The sequence below is a fragment of the Cricetulus griseus genome, chromosome 3, assembly GCF_003668045.3.
Source record: "Cricetulus griseus strain 17A/GY chromosome 3, alternate assembly CriGri-PICRH-1.0, whole genome shotgun sequence".
Taxonomy (NCBI): domain Eukaryota; kingdom Metazoa; phylum Chordata; class Mammalia; order Rodentia; family Cricetidae; genus Cricetulus; species Cricetulus griseus.
Genome location: NC_048596.1, coordinates 106,708,270 through 106,730,399, shown reverse-complemented (window position 1 = coordinate 106,730,399; position 22,130 = coordinate 106,708,270). Strand labels below are relative to the sequence as shown.

The following is a 22,130-nucleotide window of genomic DNA, read 5'->3' as shown; positions in this document are numbered from 1 at the left end:
TAAATGTTCTAAAAGGTCACATTTCATAGACAGTATCTGCTCAACTAAAAATGTATCTAGTTTGACATACATTATACACTTAAGCCTATAGTCATAGAAATGCAGATACAGATCAGTTAAGTGAATGTGCAGATTGTTGTGACAGACATAGGAATGAACAACAAAATCCTATCAAAATTAACACTCATGTGCACGTCTCCTCTTAGTCATGGCTGTAATGGCATATAACTCAACTATCATATAACTTTCCTCTTAAACTTAGAGTTGGGCAGCTGTTGCCACAATCAGTTCAGTAAATTCCATCACTCCATAAAGAAATCCTGTGAAGGTTGGCAGTGATTTCCCATTCCCCAGCCTCCCTTCCCCACTGGACCAGAGTCAGTAACCTCCTTTGTGTCTTTACAGATATGCCTGTAAGTACTTCATATAAGTAGAATTTCCTCTTTTGTGACTGCCAATTCCATACTGTATTATTTTTTAAGTTGCATTTACACTGTTGCATGAATAAATAAATACATTTCTTTTATCACCAAATAAAATTCTATTGTATGGACATGCCATATTAGCATATCCATTCATCAGATGACAGACATTTGTGGTATTTCCAGTTCATACTACCATGAACATTTGTATTAAAACTTTGATGTAGACACATTTTTTACTTTCATTGGTTGTATATTGCAGCTAAATTGCTGATCCCTTCACCAATACAAAGGCTGTGATGCACATTTTAGGAACTGCCAGGTGGTTTTATACAGTGGCTACAACATTTCACATTTCTATCAACAGTGTATGCATGTTACGATTTCTTCATGTACAAAACAATACTTACTATTTTGTGCCTTTTAAAATTCTAGGTATCTTGGTTGTCATGAAGCTGTGTGTTATTGTGATTTTTGATTTGTATTTCCCTAATCAGTGGAGCTAGGAAGTTTGTTTTTATGTACTTATTGGTATGTCTTTTCTAGGAGCTGTCTACTCAGATTCAGTATATTTTTAAGTTGGCATTTTCCTGCTGTTATTGTTACTGGGTTATAGAGTTTCTAAATATATACACTCTAGGCATTGTTGTAAAACCTTTTTCTTCATTTATTCATGTGTATGTGCTGTTTGTGAATGTGTGTGTGTCGGGGGAAACGTGCATATGGTATGGTGTTCGTGTGGGTGGGTGGGTGTGGTAGTTAATATTAGGAATCTTCTTCCATTGTTCTTTCACCATTGAGGCTGTATCTTTCAATCAAACCTGTAACTCACGAATCCCACTAGTCTTGATGGCCACCTTGATCCAGAGATCCCATCTCTGCCTTCTGAGGCTGGAATCACAGGCAGACAACTATACCCAGCCAGCATTACAGGGGTTCTAAAAATCTGAGCACCGGTCCTCTTGCTTTGGTGGCAATTACTTTAACCACTGACCCATCTCCCTAACCCTGTACTCTGTCTTTAAATAATTTTTCAGATAAATGCTTCCCTAATCCTTTTTTCTCTTCAGTTTTCTGTTCTCGTTCTATTCTCTTGACAGTGTTCTTTGAGATAACAAAGTTTTTATTGATTAATTCTATTACTTTTTCTTTTGTTACTTTTTAATGCAATGTCTAAGAAATATTACCTAATTCAAGGTCATGAAGGTTTATGTCATAATTTCTTGTAAGAAGGTTAGAGTTGCAACTCTTATGTTAGGGTGTTATCCAATTTTGAGTTAGTTTTGTTCACGGAGAGGCACTAAGTTCCAATTGTATTTCTTTGCATGTAAATTATTTGCTTAACTTCATTTAAGATCATTCATGGCAAAAGAAAAGAACTATATTTATCATTTCCAGTACATCTTATATCCTATAACATTTATAAACCCATGACTTAATTTTGATAGTTTTAGCGATTTTTCTCAAAATTTCTTATATAGAAGATATATACAAAGAGAGAGTTTTTCTTTTCCCCCCTTCAATGTGGATATCTTTTATTTCCTTTTCTTCCTTAATTCCTGTGTCCAGAAGCTCCAATACAATGATAGGCATATCAAAGGAGAGGAGGGTCAAAGGCAGCTCTCTTCATCTTACTCTTGATCTCAGAGAAAGGAGTTTAGTTTTTTACCACCCAGTTATAACATTGGCTGTAACTTTACTGTCTTAAAAATATAGTTCTCGAAGAGGCTGTACTGCTGTGTTATAAAATAATACCTTTTTACATTTCATTCCTTTTCTCTTAGTGTTCTTTACTATACTTTTCTTTCCTAACGATTGTGGCTTGTAGGTGAATGGGGGGGGGGGAACAAAACAAAACACCACAAGTTATAGTCAATAGGTGTCACTATGAAAATAGGTAGAATAGATCATTTGCCAAGGCTTTTGTTAACCAAACCACAATGGTATCCTTTGTATATTAAGTAGAAGTGTCATTGAGAAGACCAGTCAGTGACATGCTTTTGTTAACCAAACCACAATGTTGCCCTTTGTATATTAAGTAGAAGTATCATTGAGAAGCCCAGTCAGTGACAGAGTATTTTAATTTGCACAGAAGTATTTAAGTGAAGTAGAAATTCATCTGTACATTGGTGTCATTCTTAAAAGTGAGGATCTGTAACATCATGGTATAGAGTCCATTAAAACAAATACATCAATAAAAATGGCAGAAAACTTTTTAATGATTTCTTTATTTTATGCTGTTTTTCCCAGAAGTATGACTGTGTGAGAGTGTTGGATCCCCTGGAACTGAAGCTGCCATGTGGATACTGGGAATTAATCCCAGGTCCTTTGGAAGAGCAGCAAGTGGTCTCAATAGCTGAGTCATCTCTCCAGTCCCCCAAGACAGTTGAAATTTTTATTGATTCCTGGCATGAACTTAATAATTAGATGTCATACTTATTTCATGCCTACAGATAATATATCCGGGAGAATTTGAATTGAAAACCCACTGTGTTAGATACAGATTGTGGACTAGTGTAGTATACAAAGTATAAGGACCCTTCTTCCTAGAAGTTACATCAGTGACACACCAGAACATGTGGGATATCTTTCATTCTCAGGTGCTGTCCTATTGCTGTGAAGAGATACCATGACCAATGTAACTCTTATGAAAGAAAGCATTTAATTGAGGACTTGCTTATACTTTCACAAGGTTGGTCCATTATCATCATCATGATGGAAAACAGACAGGAATGGTGCTACTCTAGCAAGGACACACCTACTACTCTAACAAGGACACTCCTCCTAACCCTTCTAAACAGCATGCAAATAATGTGAGCCTATAGGGGCATCCTCATTCAAGCTACCACACCCTTTTAACTATATTTGTTAAATACCATTATCTGTTAAGTAAAATGTAAATGCTAGGACTATTGAAGGAAAAGAAGAAGAACGGAATACCAGGAGAGCAATGGCCTATGTTCTGGTTCTAGCTTGCCAGGTCATCACCACCTTGATCCTTATAACCAAAAAGAACTCTGTCAGGGATGGCAAGTTCCATCTTGTTTATAAATAGGTATTAGCAGTTCTTCTCTACAGTTTCATGTTCAGAAGAATTCCAATGGTACATATAAATTCATCAGAATAAAAGTACTACCAATTAGTCGTCTCGGGTACAACCTTGGGAATGGTTCTCTATTGATTCAATGATTTTTAAGGTAACTCTAAATATCTGAATTCAATGATTTTTAAAGTAGCTTTCATCAATAATTCTCCATGAGCTTTGCTCAGGAATTTATTAGTAATAAAAACCATTTTTCCAAATCTCCATGAGAATAATAAATAAATGGGGAGACTTCTTATCCAAACACAAAAAGCAGTGGGCCAATAAGAGGAGGGAGAGAGCACTGGAGAGAGGAGAAAGTTTCTAGCTATTGGAGAATACAGAAAGTAGGGACAGAAATGTCACTTACTTTTAGCTATAGACAGGGACTACAGAAATAAGCCAATGTAACAGGGTCCTCAATGGGAAGTCGAGACAAATTCGACATTACACTGAAGAGGAAAACTATTTGGAATGAGAAAAGAGAAGGGGTGTTGTGAATACCTTTATCCTAATGGACATTTACAGAGCACTAACTTGTCATGAGCTGCTCAGGGTAAACATCATAGTTACTGGAGTAGGAGAGCATTAGAATCAATCAGTATCAATGGGGCAGCCTATGAAGAACCTGATAGTATGTACAAGCTTCGAGTCTCCAAACTAACAGCCCTGGAACTGAGCAGAGAACACTTCATGAAAGAATTTAAGCTTTCATTGGCCTGTCGCTATTCAAGTCACTTTTCTAAAACTGGCTATTGATTAAAATAACATTGTGTGCTACAAAGCATGAGGTATAGTTTAAGGCACCTTGCGAAGCAACAACAAATTAAAAGGGCAAGATCCCTCGGTGAGTTCACAAAGACAATTAGAGTCAAGAAAATAACAGTACAGCATCACAGGAATTGTTCATGACTTTGTCGAATTGTAGTTTTTCCTTTAAAAATCAGTAGACTTGGCTTCTACAAGACTGCCTAATTTGTCTAAGGTAAAACAATTAGTAGGGTGGGTGTAAGAGTTGGATTTAAATTCAGGTCATTTTAACAACCTGTCTTTTCCATTGCTGTTGTTGGTTCCTGGGTAAGTGTCTTAATTAATTTTCCTGTTGCTGTGATGAAGTACCCAGACAAAAGCAACTCAAAGCAAGGAAAGACTTATTTGAAGTCACAGTTCCAGCAATGGTCTATGATGGCAGCAACTTGAGGTGGCTGGTCACAATAAACCTGCTTTCAGGAAGCAGAGCAAGATGAAAGCTGGTGCTCAGTTAACTCTCTGATTTCCTCCACTTCAGGATCCCAGCCCAAGGAGAAGGGGACACCCTTTGTAAGCAGGTTCCCTATCTCAATTAATTTAATTCAGATAATCCCTCACAGGCATGTCCAAAGGCTACACTAATATAAATAATCCCTCACAAGTGTGCCAAGAGGATTCTCTCCTAGGTGAACTTAGATCTTGTCAAGTTGATAACTTAATATTAACAATCACAGAGAAAGCATGATTAAGGAGCAGGTGGTGTTTGAACAGGATCTTAGAGTTTGGTTAGGAGACTGTTATGCATATAGTCAAAAGCATAAACATGACACCTGAATTAAAAGGGAAATCCAGTGAGTCAGGGACAGTAGACCATTGAGGTTATGGTGGCAGTTGCAACAAATAGGGATGACAGGGACGATCAGAAGGTTCATGCAGAAGTTCACATGGAACTTGAAGTTATGACATTTGGGAGTACAAATAGGCTTTCTTCCCAAGCTGCACTTCCCAATTCTCTGTCTTAATTTACAGAGAAATGGGCTACTGTAGTGTTGGCATGGATAAGTCCAGCCCACTTTGACCACTATGCTGCAAATAGTCATCTGTTAGGGTGAGCCTTTTGAGAGCCATCTCAGTACCCCCAGTCTCAGTGTAGCCTAGTCCTCCTGGGAATGTCCATGGAGTTCCTTTTGAGTTTCATTCAAACTGTTCTTCAGTGTAAACATCATGCAAACAGCACCCCTTAATTTCTTTCATTGTTCTGGACTTTTTTTATTGCTTTCCTAACCTGTCATTCTGTTACTTGTTGAAAAGTTTTTCAAAATGCATAAGTTTCAAGGGCAAGTGGCACTACATTAAATAGAATCAATAATTAGATGTTCAACTTTGTTCTTCTAGTTAATTTTCAATCTCTTATATTTAAGGAAGAGAAATGCATGCAGGAGCGGATGTAGAGCAATGCCTATATCCTTACTGAGTGTGTGTCGGCAACATGAAGTAAATGTCTGTGCAGAACTGTCCTGTTTGCATCATAAACCTTTCCTAAAGTGTAAAGTAGAATGTAAATAGTAGGGAGTTCTAGTTTTATTCCTTTTGGGACATAAGGAACAGGGCAGATGGGTGCTATTACAAGTGTCTGGAACTGGGGTGGTAACTCAGTCATTGCATGTTATTGCATCAACATGAAGATCAGTGTTTGCTCCCAGAATCCATTAAAAAGCTGGGCATGATAGCAAGTGTTTGTAATCCCAGCATTTGAGAAGGCAGAAGCAAGTAGATCCCTAGAACTCAACCAGTCTGGCCCACAAGGCAAACTGCAGATCAGAGTGAGTGCCAGCATGCAATAAGTAATAATGGGTCATACACCATTTTATATAAAGACAAAGAGGGATTTCTGGCTCAAAAATCAAGGTGATTAACTGAGGTGGGAAATCCTGCCTACTCTGAGTGGCACCCTTCCCTGAGATGGGCACCCTGGAGTGAATAAAACAGGGAAAGTGAGCTGACCTCTGGCTCCCACATATGAAACACACTTACACACAAACATGAACATACATACACATTCACACAAGTAGTAAGAGTATATGTTGTAAAAATCCAGTTTCCATAAATTTTTAAACACCACCACAAAATTCCAAGAGAAATCATTTACTTCTGTATAGACTTAATCCGAGTTTTAGAAAAGTAAATTTAACTCATGCCTGGATGCTTCCAAAATGCATTATCTGGTTACTACAGCATGTAGTAATATCTCTTTCCTATTGAGACATGTCACATATATGCAGTAAGAAAAATGAAGAAGCAAATTGAGTTTAGTTTAGCTTTGTCAAAAACTAACTCAAGCAGAAATTTAAATCTGGAAAGAGGAAAGCTGTTATTCTTCCTTGATGTACATATTTCTGAAGTGAGCTATGGACTATATTCTTCTGCTACAGTGGCCTAGAAGCATAAAATGAGGGCACAGGTATTGGTTAATGTGTCCTGTCATCAACAGATGCATAGACAGTGTACAGAGAAGTAAGTCTACAACCTAACAGTTGGCCTAGAGAAGCAGGTGGAGAAGAGAATCAGTCCCTACAGGAAGGAAGTCATAGTGCTATAATTCAGAAGGGCCAGAGAGCTTACTCTTAAAGACAAAGGAAAAGGAAATTCTGGCTTACAAACTCAGAAATTTTGAATTGCCAGCCTCAAAAGAATAAGTGAAATTTATAAGACGTGGGAGTCAAGTAGGAGTAGGCCATGGGTCAGACGAGAAATAAAACACAGTTGCTTCACTACTAGGGACACTTTATTGAGGGGAATTAAAGGTCTCAGAAGTGGAAAGATTTTTACAATGACTTAAATCTTCTGGGAACCTTATACTTTATCCTGTAGAAAATGAAGAATTGTGGAGGCTGTGACCAAAGAAGACCTTGTAGTTTTGTTTTGTTTTGTTTTGTTTTTCTGAACCTATGCCAAGTATATCTGTATTACAGTCTATACTTGACTGTGCTATGAGGTCTTCAATAAGATGGGTATATTAATACCTTGGCACCTAACATGTTGTCTACAAGACACATGCTGATTCCTCGGTGCACTGTGCTCACATAAGAGAAAGGAACATCCATGGAAGGCTTTAAGAGGCATTTACCTGCCAACTGGGAGGGCAGGTGGGAGATGGATGGCCAAAGGAGTTGGAGCAAGGTGCAGTATTCTGGGTTTGGAACTCCAACAATCTGAACCAAATGCAATAGAAAAGGAAATCTAGAAGTTACTTCTGAAAAATAATCAGAGAGGATTATTATCTGTGGGTGTCTACCCTGTGCTTGCTTCCCAGTAATAGTTACCTTTTCCAAAGCCTTGAAATCCTTGTCAGAACGGATGCTGAGTGAGGAAGAAAGAATGGGCAGAATGATGCCACAAAGGACCCAGTAACAGCAGGGTTCCTGAATCAAACTGGAGTCAACATTGATAAACTGTTCTACTGTATTGATTCTTAAAACTTCTCATGTACTCCAAGATTGCTGGAAGCAGAGACAGCTATTATACCATTTATCAAAAAAGCAATTTGATAGTTCTGTTAGCAAAATGGGAATTGTATTGGTTTTACCAGTGTAAGTTAAGGGAATTGATTTTTGTCACAGGGTTTAAATAACATTTTAAGAGATGAATTATGACTTCTCCATACACATTCCTGCAAAAATAGATCCATATGGAGCCAATCTGTAGATAGAGGAGCCATGTATAAAAATGTCACTAAGATGGACTAGAGATACAGGTAGGGATGCAATGAAAACAAAGCCATAGGTTATACTACCTCATGGGTATACAGGAAGGAAGGCAAGCTTTTTCCTAGAAATTAAAAAATTCAGAAAAAAATCTTTCTTCAGTTGTTCGCTGTCACTTCCCCATCCTATGCCCTCTAGAAGCTTCCTAACTGGTTGTCCTGGCTCTACTCTCTCTTTCTGCTCTTTCTCATTGTGAAATGTAGATTTGTGGTGATATACCATTTATGATTTATTAAAGCTTGCCTGAGGATTCAGAAAGCAAAGTCATCCTCAAGCTATAGAGATCAGGCAGTGGTGATACACACCTTTAATCCCACCAGTCAGAAGTTAGGAGGTAGTGGTACACACCTCTAATCCTAGGATTCAGGATTAAGAGGTAGATGGATCTCTGTGAGTCCAAGGACACCTAGAGCTACATAAGATTGATCCAGTCCTAAAGAGAAACACCTCAAATAAAGATGATTTCAGCACATGGGGTTACACACCTTGAATCCCAGCATTAGGGATGTATATAAGACAGGAGCAAGGTCAGTATCAGGCATTCTCCAGGCACATAGAGGATAGGAAGACAGTCAGTCTCGGGATTCTCCAGCCATGCTGAAGAGTGGCAGCAGAATCAGCCCATTCAGCCTGAGGTAGTGGTAAGAGCCTGCTACTTTGCTTTTCTGTTCTTCAGCTTGAAGTTTGAACCCCAATGTCTGTCTTTGGGTCCTTTTATTTATTGTGTTCACAGATTAACCAGACTTACACCATTTTACAGAAATGAAAAGAGGAAGGTCTCCAGCATCACTGGTCCAGCCTGAGTGATATTGCTAACTCACACTCTTTTAGCACATGATAATCACCTTTTTCTAAACCTCAAGCTCCTCTGTCCACTGAGACCTTCCCAAGTAGCACACAAATAATTATCTGATAAAGAAGTGATAATGGCTTCTCTAGGTGGCTCTTAGAGAGTGTTATGTGTCACTATTCCTGAGAAGATTGGAATAAGTGTCTACTCACATGCTGGGAAGCCAACAATAAACCAAAGTAAGGGTACCACCAAAGCCCAACTTGTTGAGCCAATGAGTTTTATTGAAGAGACTTACAGGAGTATGGGCAAGGGGTGACATAAAGGAGCAGAAATGACTCAAAGGCAGGTACATCACTGAAAACCCACCCTAGCATGAATGGCAGTTTGCAAAATCTGGAAAATTGGAACTCACTGCACAGCCTTCAGGCTGCTCAACAAGTTGAGGAGTTTCTCATCCAGACAGATCGGTGGAATAGCATAAAGAATAAGTCATGTTTCCATTATATTTTTCTGCATATGCATTATTCTGTAATTTCCTTTTTGAGTCCAAAAATATTGATATTGAAGTACCAAATTAATCTAAAACATTTTATTCCAAACATGATACAACATGTAATTGAAAAATTCTATACACACACACACACACACACACACACACACACACACACACACACACAATGCATATTTTATAATATATTTCAGTTGTGTGGCTCTTATCCATTCTCAACCTTAATTATATTTCCCTTTTTTGCAATTATGTTGATCCTTGAATGCATTTGATCAACTTCATCCTGAATGAAAGAAAAAATTCAAAAATTGTGAAAAAATTTAATATTTCAAATTCAGTATTATGTTCATTGTCTTGATTAAGCTGGAGCTTTTTATTCATGTTGCCTAGAGTTGGCTAAATTAAAAATCATAGACTTACTTTGTTAATTGTGCTATATTCCTTTCTCATGTTGTTGGTTCTCAGGGAATTTTTAAGATATACTAAGAGCCAGGTAATGATTTAGGAAATGAAAGTACACCACCAATAGGGCATGACCCCACCTTTGGGAATCATGAAACATTTTGTGTAGATACAAATGTGTGAAAGTAACAAATAGAATCCAGTAAGCACTACATTAAAACTCAGCACAGGGCACTATTTGAACTCTAAAGAAAGAATGGCCAAGATGAACATCAGAGGAGCAAAAGTGTAAGCAGGTGCAAAAGAGTGGTGTGGGCGGAAATGTCAGTATGTAAGATAGGACATGGCCCTGTATGTCTATGAAAGCCAAAGATTCCCGACGTTATTTCAGTGCAAAGACTGTAGAGTCAGAGAGAAGGCAAAGAAGAAATTAGGAACCAAGTCAGGAAGGGCCTTATTCTTTAAGGCCAGGGAAAGCCATGCAGGGTTTTGGTAGAGAAGAAAAAAATAACCATAAAATATCTACTAGTTGTTTAGGGACAGTAAAGTAGCCTGCAGTGCCCACAAAATTAGCTAAGACTTTTATTAAAAGTGAAGATGAAAGTTGGGCCATAGCGATGCACGCCTTTAATCCCAGCACTTGGGAGGCAGAGGCAGACGGATCTCTGTGAGTTTGAGGCCAGCCTGTCTACAGAGTGAGTTGCAAGACAGGCCCCAAAGCTACACAGAGAAACCCTGCCTCAAAAAAAAAAAATTAAGCCAGGTGATGGTGGCACACAGCACTTGGGAGGCAGAGGCAAGTAGATCTCTGTGAGTTTGAGACCAGCCTGGTCTACAAGAGCTAGTTCCAGGACAGCCTCCAAAGCTACAGAGAAACCCTGTCTCAAAAAACCAAAAAAAAAAAAAAAGAAAGAAAGAAAGAAAGAAAGAAAGAAAGAAAGAAAGAAAGAAAAGAAAAGAAAAAAGTGAATATGCCTAGACTCAGCTCTGGAGATGGGCCTGTAGCATCAAATTCTCTGGGGATTATGGGTCAATGTTGTATTTCAACAAGTTTCTCAGAGACTCTACTGGGCATGCTGACATATGAGGCACACAGGTATGTGTGCTTGGTATCAGGCAAAGTGACCAATATCTTTAATTGTCATGACGTAGCTAAGGTCCAGTTACCTCAAACATAAAAATGACAATCATAGTAAAAGAGATAATATGTGATATTTCTAGAGGTACTAATCTATCTCTTTCCCATCCCTACATACACATCCAAGTTCTTAGCAGTACCCCACTCCATAGGTTTTATGCTCCTTTATACATATTGGGAGGAAGGGGAGGTTGCCCAAACTTTGCCCTGTGCTCCTTACCCAGGGCCTAGTTATGACCATGTGTTTACAGATGTGGCTAGAGAGAAGGACTTCCCACATTGTGGGCAGGAAGATAGAGAGTGGGTACAGGAATAAGCCACTTTCCCTCACTCCTAACGATGTTGTTGGATACATATCTGAAATCTGGCTCTCTGCCATGTTGTGTAACTGCTGGTAGAAAATTATAGAAAACTCTTGGACTATAGTATGCTAGAAAACCGCTGCATTCTAGTTATTGTTTGTGCCCATTATTCTGAACATCTCTTATCTGCCTTTTTATACAGAGTATTTGTTTTCTTTTTTATTCAGAACATCAGGCACAAGACCATGCTCATAAGCAAGATCTTTACTACTGAATTCCACTCCCCACCCTTCTACAAATTATCTTAATAAGCATTGTTTGTTTTTTACTTACAACATTCTGTGAGCTAAACACAGCTAATGTGCCCATTTCACAGGTGAGAAAACAGATGACAACACTCATCAAGCTATACAATAACATGATTCTTGTGTGTGTGTGTGTGTGTGTGTGAGAGAGAGAGAGAGAGAGAGAGAAAGAGAGAGAGAGGAGAGAGAGGTGAACAGTTGATTGTTAAAAGTATTCTTATATGTGGAATAATGCTAAATGTTACTAGCTCATTCCACCCATACAATTAGTTGTACTAAACTAAAATAATATAAATAGAAGTGTAATTTGTGGTTATATGAATAACAAGTGTAGTTTCATCAGATGAGAGCATGCACCATTGTTAAATTTTCTCTCTGCTACTAATTCACAATGTGAAGTATTATTCAGAAAACTTGGCTCAAACCCAATTCTACTTTGGGAGTTATTCATCCATAAATTCTGATTCACCGTGGGGCTTCCTTTAACCTGACTTGTAGCAAAAGGCCTGGAGCCATCCTCTGGACCTCCAGGGTTTCCTTCTACCAAAGCTTTAGCCATCTGAGAGCTTAAACACTGCTACAAAAAGAGTCAGAAGCAACTGTCCAGTCATATAGCTTCCTCATCGTGTTAATTACACAGAGTCCCCACAAATAAAAAATAGTACAGATTACCCTCGTATTGCATCTTAATGTATTTATCGTGTAGTGTTCATGCTATGACATATTTGTAGCTCAAAGAGGACAACTTTGGGGTCTTGCCTCTCCTTCCACCATGTTGTCCTAAAGATCAAATTCAGATCATCCATTTTGGCAGAAGGCACTTCACTCTGCCCTGTCTCACAAGCCCAAATCTTGTCTGTTTTGTTGTTATCTTGTAGAAAGTGGTTTGTTGTTTTTAATTACAGATCATGTAATATCTGAAAAGTGTTTTGAGAACAAATTCCTCCAGTATGTTCCTAATTGGGCGGCGGGGGGGGGAATCTAATATAAGGCATTCTAGTATGTGGATAGTATACCAATAATTACTGAATTAAGTAATGTGAGGGTTAGGGACCTGGCAGTTAATAAGAGCATCTACGCTGAATAAGGACTTTTGAATTCCCACCATCCACAAAAAAGTCAAGTGTGCCTGTAATCCCCAGATTTTATGGGGTGGGCAGGGGAGACAGATGGACAGCAGGATCTCACTGGCCAGTCAATCTAGTCTGTAATGCAAACTTGTGGTTCAGTGGGACACCCTATCTCAAGGCGATAATATTGCCTAACAATAGAGGAAGCTACCCAGTGTCCTGTTCTGGCCTCCACCTGGGCAAATGGGCATATACTAATATACTCATGTACATGCACCACACACAGTTAACCAATAAACCAGTGTGAGGATAAAAAATGGTGTTTGGGGAGAAAAGTCAGGTACACTAGACAGGCACAGTATATATATAGTTTACCATTGCCTTTGAAGGAGAATTGACCAATTTATTGTTGCCTTTAGAATAATGTTCTCTTGATCTGTACCTTTAGAATGATGTTCTCTTGATCTGTGTGTAATTACCTTTCATTTCAATAAGTAGCTTTTGAAGTTTCTCTCTGTATCATATACTGCTCTAGCCATTGAATAAGGCCCACCTCTGCCATCCCAGAACTTCCCTGAGAGGACATGGACACTACTGTAGTACAAGGTGAAAAGTATATCCTCAGACATGAAGAATCTTAGTGGGGTGGGGCCTCTGAGTGAGAGCAATTAAGAAAGTGTTCTAAGGAAGTAACGATTTAGCTGAGTCGATGAGGATTGAGCAGGATTTCAACAGCTGTAGAGTCGGTGTGTTTTCACATCTGGCAAACAGCAGAAGCAAAGGAATGGGAGAGGAGGTGATCTGGTAACCAGTAAGGACTCTGCCTAGAACACACAGGAGGCCATGAGGGAAGGGAGGGTGTAAATCTAGCCTGAGGCCCAGTGCTGGGGTAGTGAGTGTTCCCACATGGAGCCTAGAGAAGCTTTCCTTAAGACTTAGGGGGCTGTCCCATCCACATTATTCAGACAGAAGAAATACTGAATCTTTGTGCAAAGAGAAATTGGTTTTGATGTGGGTAGAGGTTGGGTACTAGGAGGGAATGAAGGAAGGAGACGCCTGGAGGACAGCACTGGAATAGCTCACACTAAAAGTAACAGCAGCCACATCATGGAAATTGAGGGGAGGCCATGGGTGGCAAAGATGTTGAGCAGATTGTGAAACATGTCATCTATGAACATGTTGAAGGTAAAGAAAAGGATGAAAAGTGAACCATGCAGGGAAATTATCCCCACCAGGATAACAAGGAAGGGAGAATGACTTGGCAGAAGCCACGTTAGCAATTACAGTTGTGTGTTTCCTTTAAGGCCAAACTTCAGACAGGCATCACCCCATACTTGTGTCTTACTGGGAGTACCAATCAAAGACACTGGTTGTCTTATGGTTTTATTGCTGTAAAGAGACACCATGACTAGACCAACTCTTAAAGAGCAAAATATTTCATTGGGGCTGGCTTATAGTTCAGAGGTTTATTCCATTATCGTCATGATGGGAAGCATGGCGGGCATGTAGGCAGAGATAGTGATGGAGATGTAGCCAAGAGTTCTACATTTGGATCAGCAGGCAGCACAGGGAGAAAGGGCCTGGCTTGAGCATTTGAAAGCTCGAAGCCCACCTCCAGTATCACATTTCCTCCAATAAGGCCACACCTCCTAATAGTGCCACTCCCTTTGATCCTATGGAGGCCATTTTCATTCAAACCATGACACTGATGTTAAGTAATGCTATGCACTATTATCACCTTATACATGATACCAAAATAACCACTGAATGCCAACTCGAACCAGGATAAATACATGTTTTGTTTTGTTTTGTTTTTTACAAAATAAAGTTTTAAAACATTGAAACCAGTGTTTGGCTAGCAAGATGTTTGTAATAAATATACTTTTCCTTCAGGGTTAAGAAATTCTTCCTGGATACTAGAAAATAAACCCTTATATCTGAAGAAAAAAAAAAACATTATCCATTTCACAGATGAGAAGGCAGGGTTGGAGGAATGAATGACCTATCTGCAGGCACACAGCCAGGTGCTGCTGTTTACAGGCATATGAATATTTATTTAGATTACCATTCTATTTACATAACAGTAGCTTTTAAGGCCCAGTACAATTCTAGGTCAGACTACTTTGCTTTTGCTCTTGGCAAACATCAAATGGTCTGGGGAAGGTTTAGGTCTTCTTTGAAGTTGCCACTCTCAACACATGATCAGTTGCTTTTGGGCAGTCAGCAAGTCTAGTGCTGGGGCCCCAGCTATCCCACAGCCAGGTCATCTGAGACATGCCAGACATACATTTTTGCCTAAAATGCAGTGTGTAAAAGGGTAAACTTGCTAACCTACAGAGTCATAATATACAGTCAAATCCAAACTACCAGGTATAGCTTACTCTTAATTTCCTATCTATGTACCTACTGGTCATAACAATAATTCCCACAGATCTACTGTCAAGAGCTAAGACACCAAACTATAAAAGTGCATCATGACTCAGAGTTGTGATTTATCCTGTGCTGTGCTCTTGAAGTTCCTCTAGCAGAGGAAAAGGTAGAAATAACTATGTTTCTGTTCACCTAGGGCAATTAGTGTTCATGGGTAGCAATAGAGAAGCTATGGGGAGCATCCCCTGTGTTAGCCATGAGAATTGTGTGTTTTCCATCAATGACAGAGTTGGGAACTTAGGAAGGCAGTCACTGGTTGCTGTCCAGCCTTGTGAGTGTAAGCCACAGCCCTCTGGAAGGGAAAGAAGCATGAGGTGCCACCCACCTGCCTTTGATGCTTTCACAACTTCATGAACATTTTGTAAAGTTTTTTTTCTCCTATTATTTGAAACTGATAGCTGAAGTTTTGGGGTTTTTTTATTTTTGTTGTTTTGTTTTGTTTTTTGGATGTGAATGTGTTTTTCTTTATTCACACATCAATTGCATTCAACCTGTAGGAAATATAGGTGAAGTATTTAGCACATGTGCCTGAGAAACAACCAATTAACAACACAACCATTCTCTTCTTATTCTCAAGTCTCAGACCAAGGAATGAAGGATCCATACACTAACAGAAACAATTTCATTTGCATGAGTGAAGAAAATGTGGTGCATATACACTATGAAGTTCAAACTATTGCTCTCTAGAACTGGCTTGTTCTCAATTCTCACAAAGAATTAACACTTTAATGAACACGGAGCATTAGTTCAATGTGTGTAACAAACCCAGTCACTCTTCATTCATGATGATCACCTCCCAACTGGCAAGCCTGCAGTAGACAGAAATGAGAATAAGCTCAATTGCAATTAGGAAAATATACAGAGGTATCATTGCTCCTCACTGAGATAATTACTTGTTACAGGAAAGTGTTCCCCATCCCCCAGTGATCCCCAAACTCTAAGTGAACTATTTTCCTTTTCTCAGTAATAGACAAGGTCCACATTTGGCAGTCAAAGAATTCCACCCTGATTAGTGTTCCTGAAATGTAATAAGAGTACAACTGATATTTATCAAAGACAACTTACAATGCAAGCATTTTGATAAGAATAAGGAATTTTCTCATTAAGTTCTCAAAAAAAAAAAAAACATGAAGCTTAGACTACATCAAGGCCTCTCAATGAAAACCATCTTTCTGGACAGCCCCTCTCCCTTCAGTGTTAACTGTATCTTGTTGTGATTATGTCAGCCAAATACATGCAAATTTCAGTGTAAATACCAAAGTGCTTAGAGCTCTTACCTATAAATTTGAAAACATATAATATATATATATATATATATATATATATATATATATATATATATATGTAGCATTTGTATGCCATAACAAAATTCAAATCATTTGTGACTTGTAACATTGAGAAGACTCAGTTTTCTTCATATGTCTTTGTTGGAGTTGCTGTGTCAAAGTGACTTTGGCATTGGACCCTCGAGTGGTAGAGAAGGCTTAGTTCTCTCATACATGGTTCTCTAAGGTGAATGAATACTTAATATATGGTATATTTAACATATACTTTTGCCACTGCAAGGTTACTGATGGGTCTCATGATTGTTCACAAAGCTCCTACAGAGCCTGAAGTTGCTGAAGGAATTTAGAGACTTAGTCATCAGACTTCAGGCCCCCTCTATGGCTGCTTGCTCTGTGTGTGGTTAAGTTCCTAAAGTCACCTTTGATGTTCTCCTTGCTTCATTGTGCAATGCTCATCTGTTTGCTCTCTAAGCTCCATCAGCACTTCAATGCAGCCCCGCCCACACTGACCTTCCTATTTTAAATCTTCAGAGGGTGGAGAAGTCCCAGAAATAAGCTCTCATCCACTTACCTTTAATCTTTCTCATTCCTGTTACTTAGAGCTTCATGTCACATCACAGTAAGCAGACAGTTATGCCCAGACTTTTAGAATAGATTGTGCAACTATTCTGTCAGTTGAAGAATTCTCCTCCAAGACTTAAACTCCAAATACTCTGGGTTACTGATAAAAGAAGAGTTTCTGAACTCTGTGTGTGATTCTGTAGAAGAACAAAGAGCCCCCTCACCCATTGCTTCTTTCTTCAACAGAAGTAATTATGTACCATGTCATTTGTAGCTGATGGCATCTTCAGACCCTCCTATCGTTCCTCTGTACTCTACTCCCTCTGCATAGTTTCTCGTCATTCCTTCTTCATTTGGCTAGGGGAAGGATGGAGGTCAAGGGATACCTTTGCCACCATTAGCAAACAATTCTTTCAGACACAGGTCTAACCCATTCTGTATGTGACAGTCCCCCAGTTACTCATTAACTTTCTGAGTCTTTCCCAGCCTCCATTTGTGCCCTTATTATCTTTTGTATTTTTCTTTTAGCTGGGCAATTATTTAATCACTTTGTGTTCTCAGTATCTACTGTTAGAAATCTTTATTTGGTGTATATTAATGAAAAAGGTAGTAGGTTTAGTTGTGACATGTCTATACATGCATATGTACTCCAATCATATGCACCCCTTGCAATGCCATGACACTCTCTTGTCTTCTTCTACCTCCTTCCTTTCACATCCTTAAAAATCTCCCTTTTATTGTTCATGTCCTTTATGTGTTCTAAATTCAACATATGAGAGAAAAAAGCTCCAGCCCATTCAGCAATAGTTAGCTTAATGAAGGAATATCATATGGGATAAAACAGCTCCATCCCATTCAGCAATAGGTAGCTTAATGAAGGGTCTGTTTTTATATTCTTTCTTCCCTTCATTTTCTAGTTTCCACTATGCACTGCTTCCAATTGGAAGCCTGACTGTGGTATCTGGCAAATCAATGGAAGAGTTAGCATTCATTGAGTACATATAATGGCAGAACCCCACATGCACAACAATATCTACCACTATAGCAGCCAAAGGAGATATGAGTCCCCCACAACTCTAGAACCTTAAAGTAATGGGTATTTCTGTGTGATTGGCTTATTTTGCTTAGCATGATGCCATCCAGTTCCATCCACTCTCCTTCAAGTAGTACAATTTCATTCTTCATTATTGCTGACTAAAACTCCACAGTATATATGCAGCAACTTCATTCGTGCAAATGAAGTTGTTTCTGTTAGTGTGTGGACCATTCAGTCCTTGGTCTGAGACTTGAGAATAAGAATGGTTGTGTTGTTAATTGGTTGTTTCCCAGGCACATGTGCTAAGTACGTCACCTATATTTCCTCACAGGTCAAATGCAATTGATGTGTGAATACTGTGTCCAAAAAGGTACAAAACTCTCTCTCCAAGTAGAAATAGCATTTGAGCAAAATTACAGTGTATTGTCTCTGGAAATAAAGTGACATTTGATTTACAGTGACAAAATCAAATAAGAAAAAGTATGTCAGGCTGTGAGGCAAGTATCAACAGGACTGGTGTGTATTCACAGAAGTCAGTGTGGAGCTGCCAAGGGTATTTTATTTTCTTGACATGCATGTACATGTTTTCCTTGCTTTTCCCCTCCTACCATCTAGAAATGATTGACAAGTCCAAATCAGTTGTTTTATCATCTATTCTTCAAAGTTGAGCAAGCAATATTTGATTTTTTTCTGTGTTTAAGAAAGACATGGAGTGCTGAGAAGCCCTTAGAACACTCAGATGATCCCCTTTGTGAATATGATCCACCTCTCCTGACAGAGATGAGACAAAGACACGGTGTAGTCTCAATCAAAGAGCCTAAGGCAGAAACCAATGCTGTGTGTTCTCTTCCCTCCTGCCACCAAACTGAGTCCTTAGTGGGAGTCCTAATCCCTGTGACTCATTCTGTCTCCCAGCAGAGCTATTGACTAAGGGCCACAAGTCTCGGCTGCAGGATGAATCTGCCTCTATCTGTAAATTCCCCTCCCTTTCACTCAAGCAGGAAACAAGAATTATTCAAACGGGAATTATTCAATCAGACTCTCCATTATTAAAAAGCCACTTTAATGATTGTGCTTGGCTTACTGGTTTACCTCCAGTCACCCCTGGGTCCCCAGTGCTCTGATCTTGGGGTGAAATCAAATGCTGGGAGATGAAAAACAACTGTCAGCTTCTGAAATAGAGGCATCATCCCTCCAGACAGTGAAGCCGAGTGTCTTTCTCCCGACATGCAGGAAGGAGAGAGAGGAAGCAGAAGCAGGCGAAGGGCGAGATGGGAAGAAATATCTTCACAGTGAGGATTTTAAATGCTGTGAAAGAGGTCGTCTCACTACTTTCCTGTAGATGAGGAGGAAGCAACAGCTGGAAAGAGGAAGTGACTCTCATAAGCTCTCATAGTCAGGACAGTCACAGCCCAAACCAGGGCCAGGCATCTTTCCTTGAAGCAACCACAGCATTTATTACCTTAATATTTATGTGCCTGTTACCTAGTGCTAAACCAATGGTTCTCAACCTGTGGGTTACAACCTCTCTGGGGTTGAGTGATTCTTTCACCAGGGTTGCCTAAGTCCATCAGAAAACACAGATCTTTTCATTATGATTAACAACAGTAGCAAAATTACAGTTTTGAAGTAGCAACAAAATCATTTTATGATTGTGGTTCATCACAGCATAAGGAACAGTACAAAGGGTTGCAGGATTAGGGAGGCTGAGAACCACTGAGCTAGCCAACAAAGCTCTGGCAAAGCACCCTCTCTGATTTGGTTCCCACTGTATCCCAGCACCTCTGCCTGTGAGAGCTGAGGAAATGACCAACAACTGAAGAGATGAACCAAAGCTACACATGGCCCACACTCCTAGCCCCCATGGACACCACACACATAAATGCACATTTAAAAGAGAACTTATGTATTTTTCCGTGTTTTATTAGCTGGTTCTCAGATTCCAAATCATGGGTATCAAAGAACTCCCTTAATTGTTGAGGCATTTGGAGAATACTAAAACAAAAGGGTATTGTTTTAATTTGACTTGGAATGAGGTTTCAGAATTTGAGAATGATAAATTCTGTTGCCTCCTGTGGCCACTGTAGGTTTAGCCTTTTAGACCTTAACAAAAAGCTTCAAGTTATAACAAATGGCAGTAGAGTACAAAGACAAATGAAAATAATTCAACATAGAAATCAAGAATTAGCAGAGTGGTTAAGAGCACTTGCTGTTTTTCCAGAGCACCTAAGTTGAATTCCCAGCACCCACACTGAGTGTCTCACAGCCACTTATAACTTCAGCTCCAGGGGATTCTACACCTACCTATTCTGGCCTGTGTGGGTACCTGTACCTGTGGGCATATACCAATATAAAGGTAAACACACACAAACATAACAAAATTAAATAAATCCCTTAAAGTAAAATAAACAGCAGTATGACCAGCATCTGCTATGAGCCCACTTTTCACTTTTTTGTTGTTGTTGTTGTTGTTGTTGTTGTTTGGTTTTTCGAGACAGGGTTTCTCTGTGGCTTTGGAGGCTGTCCTGGAACTAGCTCTTGTAGACCAGGCCGGTCTCGAACTCACATAGATATGCCTGCCTCTGCCTCCCGAGTGCTGGGATTAAAGGCATGCACCACCACCGCCAGGTGAGTCCACTTTTCAAATCTAACATGGGAATTTAAAAAAAATAATCCCAGTGTTTCCCATTGATGAGACTTTCTTGAAAAAGAACTCAGTAAGAAACAGAAAGTTTTGAGTTTTTGCTTCATTTTTTTTCAGATGCTATGGGTTGTTATATGTCATATTATTGGGGGATAGAATAATAAAATGTTGCATCATTATAGAATTATCAAGCAACCAATTGGAGTCACAGAGGTTGACAATTTCCTCTGGGAAGTGAGCTACAAATTTCCCAAGCATATGACACATAATCAGGATACTTCCCTAGTTCTATTATTAGATCCAACTGTGAATATTTAAATGAAGACCAAACCAAAAACGTAGGGGAAGGCTTAGCATGTTTTTAAGAATAATGAGTTTTAAGTGTATTTATAATTTGTTTATAAACAAAAATGAATGAATGACCACATATTGACAGCTGTACGAAAAAGTTCTATCAGCTCCAGAAAACTTGAGAAAATTCACTTATATTTCTCCCTCAAATTATGCCTATATCCCCTATAACCACATCAGGTTTGAAGTCCTAAGGCAGAGAGACTGTGAAGAACCTTAGCTGTAGTAAAGGGCATGGTGTGACAGCACTGTCTTTGGTGTTTGCTTCTCAAGTCTTAGGTCACATCTACTTTCCATTATAACACACATTCAGTTGAGCTTGCAGAGCAAGCCCTCTCTGCATAATGGTGGCATCCTCTCTCCCACCACCAGAAAATAGGAATGGAGGGGAAAGAGAGAGAGAGAGAGAGAGAGAGAGAGAGAGAGAGAGAGAGAGAGAGAGAGAGAGAGAGAGAGAGAGATCAAAGTTCAGTATGGCTGGAGAGACTACTAGTGAATTGTTTGCAGCACTTGCTGCTCTTGAAGAGCACATGGATTCCCAGTTTCCATGACAGGAAGGCCACAACTTCAACTCCAGGAGATTAGATACCCTCTTCAGCCTCCTCAGGCACCACGAACACACACATTAACCTAAATAAAAACATTTTTTTTTATCTTGGGGGAAAAGTTTCTAAGTCATATCAAGAATCTGTCCATGTAGTTGGAACAAAGCTTCCTGTCCATTGATTAGAGCAATATTGCCACAACATTCAGAAATATTGCTTGAGCAGTTAGTGTGTTTAGTATGTCTAGCATTTGATGTCCTGAATTTCAAATGTTGTTGTTTTCATATAATTCACTGTCTCTTACCCTAAGATTTTAAAGATAATAAAAGTTTAAGCTTTTCTAAGAAATAATTGGTTTTGGATAAGTTAGCTTTCAAACAGGTAATTGGGTAATGAAACACAAGGACTTGACTTCCCTGCTGTCAGATACCAGCATTCTTTCATCGAGTGCCTGAACAAAGTCCTTTACTCACAGACTTAGGATTTTCTTTCACATCACCTTACATTATAATAAGGTAATTAGGAGAACATGGGGATGCTAAAAGGGGGAAAACAATCAGATCCATCATTGGGCCAATTACTAATTAAGAGTATGAATAAGTGGTCACAGGGGGAAGTGATAATTAGTACTGACCACTTGAAAGCTATCTGGCCATAATGTTTAATTCAAAAACTTCTAAGGATCACTTCTAAGAAAATAATTTAAAATGTAGCAAATGTTACCTTGATTACAATACAGAA

The 22,130-nt window shown here is 39.1% G+C and overlaps 1 protein-coding gene across 3 annotated transcripts in view; it reads left to right on the top strand.

The window, feature by feature from the left end:
- The window catches only part of LOC107977363 (disks large homolog 2), a 1,172,797-nt gene that overhangs the window by 1,112,752 nt on the left and 37,915 nt on the right, over window positions 1-22,130 (top strand). The window lies entirely within an intron of this gene.